General features: G+C 24.1%; 1 non-coding gene across 1 annotated transcript; it reads left to right on the top strand.

Annotated features, from left to right (window-relative positions):
- The first annotated feature begins 236 nt into the window (after positions 1-236).
- LOC123303886 lies at positions 237-355 on the top strand. The gene has a single exon (XR_006535959.1). It is a non-coding gene; the product is annotated as a 5S ribosomal RNA (ribosomal RNA).
- Positions 356-6631: the final 6276 nt, after the last annotated feature.

Below are 6631 nucleotides of genomic sequence, written 5' to 3'. Positions count from 1 at the left end.
ATTTTTTGTATAAATATTTTATAAAATAATAGTTTAGAAACATTTGCCACAGTCAGTACCACGGATGGGTGGCCACTTGAGAATACTGTGTGCGGTTGCATTTTTATTTAAAATATATGGTATAATAAATAAGTATATATTTAAATTGATTACTTCATTGAAAATTTTAATAATATACTTTAATATTAATGATATTTATGAAAAATATATATTTGTAAAAATTTTCATTTATTACTGGCAACAGCCATACCACGTTGAAAACACCGGTTCTCGTCCGATCACCGAAGTTAAGCAACATTGGGCACAGTCAGTACTTGGATGGGTGACCGCTTGGGAACACTGTGTGCGGTTGCCTTTTTATATTAAAAATATAAATTATTTTTCTTCTTTTCTTTTTTTTTACACACCATATATAAATATATGTTATTTAGAAATGTAAACCTTTTATATTATTCATCAACAAATAAATATTATTTTTTGTATAAAATTTTATTGCATTTATAACTCATATCATGGTTACTTTAAAGCGAGAAGTTTTTTTAATATTTCAAATGAATATAAAATAATATAAATTTTATGAAATTTATTTATTTTTAGAAATAGCAATCGCTTATAATTATAACAAAATTTTAATAATGTTTAATTTTATTTCAATAATTTATATTTATATATATATATATATATATATATATATATATATATATATATATATATATATATTTTTTAATAAAAATAATATACTCTTATTTAATAATATATGTTGGTCCTATATATAGGACCGAAAATATTTCTTATTTGTTTTTTTTTTTTTAAATTGTCATTTAAAACGCTTATGCACGTTCTCCACGAATACGTCTTGCCAATTGTATATCCTTAGGCATAATTGTAACACGCTTTGCATGAATTGCGCATAAATTGGTATCTTCAAATAAACCTACTAAATAGGCTTCACTAGCTTCTTGTAATGCCATAACAGCTGAACTTTGAAAACGTAAATCGGTTTTAAAATCTTGTGCAATTTCACGTACTAAACGTTGGAATGGTAATTTACGAATTAACAATTCAGTACTTTTTTGATAACGACGAATTTCTCGTAAAGCTACTGTACCAGGACGATATCTGTGTGGTTTTTTTACTCCACCAGTTGCTGGTGCACTTTTACGTGCAGCTTTCGTTGCTAATTGTTTTCTTGGTGCTTTACCACCAGTTGATTTACGTGCAGTTTGCTTGGTTCTAGCCATTTTCAAATAATAATGTTTTTACAAAAAAACACACAATTTTAAAAATTATATTCGACAATTTGATACTACAAAGTCAAATGTTTAAATGCGAAATAAATGTGTTGTATTTATATTTATATGAAATTTCAAAATTTTTGTTGTCATATCCTATTGGATAGCTATCAGAGTATGGACTAATCAAATTGTATAGGCGTGGCTTAAAAAATCTTTAATGCTTTATATAAAAAGGCACAATTGTACCGGCGCTCACATACATTACAATACTTGTGAGGTTAACACACGTGTTATCCGTTCGTTAAAATATTGTAAATAATTTTTTATTAAAATGACTGGCAGAGGAAAAGGTGGAAAGGGTCTTGGAAAAGGGGGTGCAAAACGTCATAGAAAAGTTTTGCGTGATAATATCCAAGGTATTACAAAACCTGCAATTCGTCGTTTAGCACGACGAGGTGGAGTAAAACGTATCTCTGGTTTAATTTATGAAGAAACACGTGGTGTACTTAAAGTATTCCTTGAAAATGTTATTCGGGATGCTGTTACATATACTGAACACGCAAAACGTAAAACAGTTACAGCTATGGATGTTGTATATGCATTAAAACGACAAGGTCGTACTTTGTATGGTTTTGGAGGTTAAGAAAATATAATAATTTACTTAAAATATTTAGTAAATTTATTAAAGAATATTTAATACATCCGATAAATTTAAACAGGCTTTCCTTTTTGGGAAGCCACTAATTTTATTTATATAAGAGTAAATAAATTTGTTAATAAATATAACATATTATATAATTTGTTTACAACAAATTATTTTGTTTATAACATACATTACCAAATATTTTTATTTTTTTTTTTTATTGTAATATATCTGCAATAATAAATTATAATTTGTATATTATCTATTTTATTTTACAATAACTTATTGAATTTTTGAAAAAATTTTATTATAAATTAATATACTATTATATTTTTTATATATACAAGTTAAGAGTAACAAGTATCGATAGGAGATTATCGAATTTATAACTAATAAAACATTTCGCCTTAATCAAAGAAAATAAAGATTTTGCTATACCATTTTTTATACTTTCAATAAATAATTTATTATTAAATTTTTATTATTTCATTTATTTTTTAAAATTATTAAAAATATTTTTCTAATAATTATAAGCGTACATAAACAAGTAGTAAATGTAAAATGAAAATAATAAAGGTAATGTAATGCATTTGCATTACACTGATTTACGATATATATTCCGCGATATCCTTTATTATATTTAAAATTAATAATATTGATATACTAATAATAGATATATTCAAGCTATTAATATATAAAATTTTATATTAAATATGATATTAATAATTGTTTATTTAATTTTTTTGTATATATAAAAATAATTTACTCTTATTTAAAAAATTTGATGGCTCTCTTAAAAAGAGAGCCATTTTTATATGTTGATGTATTTTTATGTTATCAATTAAATAATATTTTCGATTTATTTATTTTGAACTTGTATATTTTGTAACAGCTTTAGTACCTTCACTAACAGCGTGCTTTGCCAATTCACCAGGTAATAATAATCGAACTGCGGTTTGAATTTCCCGACTTGTGATTGTTGAACGTTTATTATAATGTGCTAAACGTGATGCTTCAGCAGCAATACGTTCAAAAATATCATTAACAAAACTGTTCATGATACTCATAGCTTTACTAGAGATACCAGTATCAGGATGCACTTGTTTTAATACTTTGTAAATGTAAATTGCATATGATTCCTTGCGCTTCCTCTTCTTTTTCTTATCACTCTTTGATATATTTTTTTGAGCTTTGCCAGCTTTTTTTGCTGCTTTTCCACTTGTTTTTGGTGGCATTGTTACAAACAATTAATATACACAGATAGTTACAGAACACCAGTCAGTATATGTATGAGCGTGTCGTGTATACAACTAGCGTATTATATACGCGAAGATGGATATAACAATAAAAATGAATACTACTCTCTGATTGGCTGAAAATAATACTATAAGGTGATTGGTTTATTTTTAAAGTTTTATATTTTATAAATATTATAAATTAAAATACCCAAATAACATTTTAAACATTTATGTTACAATCCCCGTAACGTACACATCTGTGTGATTATATTTACAAAAAAAAATATTAATTAAATAAATTTATTCGCTATGTCTGGACGAGGTAAAGGTGGTAAAGTAAAGGGAAAGGCAAAGTCAAGATCAAGCCGAGCAGGATTACAATTTCCTGTTGGAAGAATTCACAGATTATTACGAAAAGGAAATTATGCTGAACGAGTAGGTGCTGGTGCCCCAGTATATTTGGCTGCTGTTATGGAATATTTGGCTGCAGAAGTTCTCGAGTTAGCTGGTAATGCTGCCCGTGATAACAAAAAAACACGTATCATTCCACGTCATTTACAATTGGCAATTCGTAATGATGAAGAATTAAATAAATTATTATCTGGTGTAACAATTGCTCAAGGTGGTGTATTACCAAACATTCAAGCAGTGTTATTACCAAAGAAAACTGAAAAGAAAGCATAAATTAAAAACATTGCATTAATTTTTATAATAATAATACATCGATCATAGGCCTTTTAATAAAAGGCCACAAATTTATTTAAAATAAGAGTAAAAATTATTTTTATAAATAATATATTATAATATTTTTTTAAAGAATCAATTTAAATAATTATAAATTAATGATTCTTTTTTTTTTTTTTCTTTTTTATATGTTATTATGGAAATAATTCATCATATTATGATGACATTTAGGTAACATATTATAAGAATATTCATAAAATATTATCAAAATAATATTGTATTATGATGATATTTAGACAAAATATTATAAGAATATACACAAAATATTATCAAAATAATATCATTAGATAACAAAACTGTTCATGATACTCATACCTTTACTAGAGATAAAAGTATCAGGATGCACTTGTATTAATACATATTATCACAACATCACAAAATATTTTTTAAAAGGAAAAATTTTTTAAAAATTATTATAAAATTTGATTGAATTAAATTTCAATTTATTTTTTTAATAATTAAAGAAAAAAAAAAGCATATAAACTTTCTATTGAAAATGTTATTTTCAACTAGATGGCCAAGTGAACTTTGTTACACAAACAATATATGACGTATTCGTTATTTAAATAATCAGTATCCTTTGATATTATATCAATACGTTACTCTCTTCTTTTGATACATATTAATAAAATTTCAATTTATAAGATTTTATGTCAATTATATAAATAATATTATAAATTTTCTAAATACATAAGTTAAGTAACAAAAAATTTGAATAACAAGATAAATTTATATATTATGTTTTAATACTCGATACTATAATATATCGCATCCGTTACCAATTATTCGGTATCCTTTGATTTATACACAGAATGAACCAAAAATATGTATCAAATTTATTTTATTTATTTATATATTTAATATTATTATTATTATTTTATATTACAAAGTTTCTTAACGAAGCTTACAATGATTTCTCATATCGTACTTAACAAAATTATTTAGATCATATAAAATTTAAATTGTTAAAAAATTTTTATATTTATTATTATTATTTATTTTTATTAAAATTACATAACATAAAATTAATAATATTTTAATAATTATATAAATTAATTCTTATTTAAAATAATCTTATATTAATCTCAACAAATACTCTAATAATATATTTTGTCATAAATTTTTTTATATTTAAAATAAATATTATAATATATAAATACTTATATCAGTATAAAATTTCTTTATATAATTATGAAAAAATTAATTTAATAGTTAATTATTGATATTAATGCATAAATAAAAGTATTTTCTAATGAAATATATTTTGTCAATGTTCGATTAACACATTTCATAATAATACGTTTTCATTATTGACAAAAAAAGTTTTTCTAAAAATGAAATCTTATACTATAATATATATATTTATATATTAAATTTTTTAATTATTTATATACTAATAATTTATAATAAATCGATATTAAATAAAAAATAAAAATATATACTTTTTAAGTTTACCTTAAAAATATTATTGTTTTGTATGATTGAAATAATTAATATTAAACTATGTTTATTAATAATTGTTAATAAAAAAATTAAATATATTTTAATTTATAAAATAAATATTATTATTAAATTTATAATTTATTATTTTATATATTATAGAAATTGAAAAAATAAATCATGTTTACTACGACAGTAAATTAGAAATACTATTTAATTTTTATGTGTTTTCTACATGGTACTTTGACTTACATAGGGACTTATATTATTGTGAATAATGATATAATTGAAAACCTTTATTTTTTATTTGATAGAATTATTATATTTTATCATTTAAATATTTATAATAAATACATTATTTTTATAAAGTAAAAAATATGGCCGAAGAAAATTCTACAGCTGTTGCAGCAACTGCGGTTACTGCTGCTTCTACAACACCAACAAAAAAAGCAACAGCTTCTGGTGCTAAACGTACAAAACAACATTCAAAACCAACACATCCACGTACATCAGAAATGGTTGTTAACGCAATTAAAAATTTAAAAGAACGTGGTGGTTCATCATTACAAGCAATTAAAAAATATTTAGCTGCAAATTATAAAGTGGATTCTGATAAAATTTCACCATTTATTAAAAAATATTTAAAAGCTGCTGTAACTGAGGGAGCCTTGGTACAAACTAAAGGTAAAGGTGCATCTGGTTCATTCAAATTGGCTGCTTCCGCTTCATCTAATTCTTCAGCTAAATCAAAAGTATCCAAAAAAGAAAGTGGAGCAAAAGGTTCAGCAAAGAGTGCTAAAAGTAAACGGGCACCAAAAGAAAAGAAAGCCACAACTACATCATTGGCAGCCAAAAAGCCTAAAGCAAAAAAAGCGACTCCATCATCATCAACTGCTGCTAAAAAAGTTACTGCAAAATCATCAGCGGCATCAAAAAAAGCACCAGTTAAAGCAAAACCAGCAAAAAGTACAAAATCCGCTGCCAAAAGTAGCCCTGCTCGTAAACCGAAAGCACCAAAAGCTAAGAAAGCTTCTGTTGCCAAATCATCTCCTACAAAAATTAAAAAAGCAGCACCAAAAAAGAAATGATCTGTTACTTTAATAATATATTGAAATATTTCATTATTTTTGCTAAAAAATGAAAATAACATAGGCCTTAATACAGGCCACAAATTAATATTTGATAAGAGTAAATTATTTTTTGTATAAATATTTTATAAAATAATAGTTTAGAAACATTTGCCACAGTCAGTACCACGGATGGGTGGCCACTTGAGAATACTGTGTGCGGTTGCATTTTTATTTAAAATATATGGTATAATAAATAAGTAT

The sequence above is a fragment of the Chrysoperla carnea genome (genome assembly GCF_905475395.1).
Source record: "Chrysoperla carnea chromosome X unlocalized genomic scaffold, inChrCarn1.1 SUPER_X_unloc_152, whole genome shotgun sequence".
Lineage (NCBI taxonomy): Eukaryota > Metazoa > Arthropoda > Insecta > Neuroptera > Chrysopidae > Chrysoperla > Chrysoperla carnea.
This window is presented reverse-complemented; position numbering and strand designations above follow the sequence as displayed.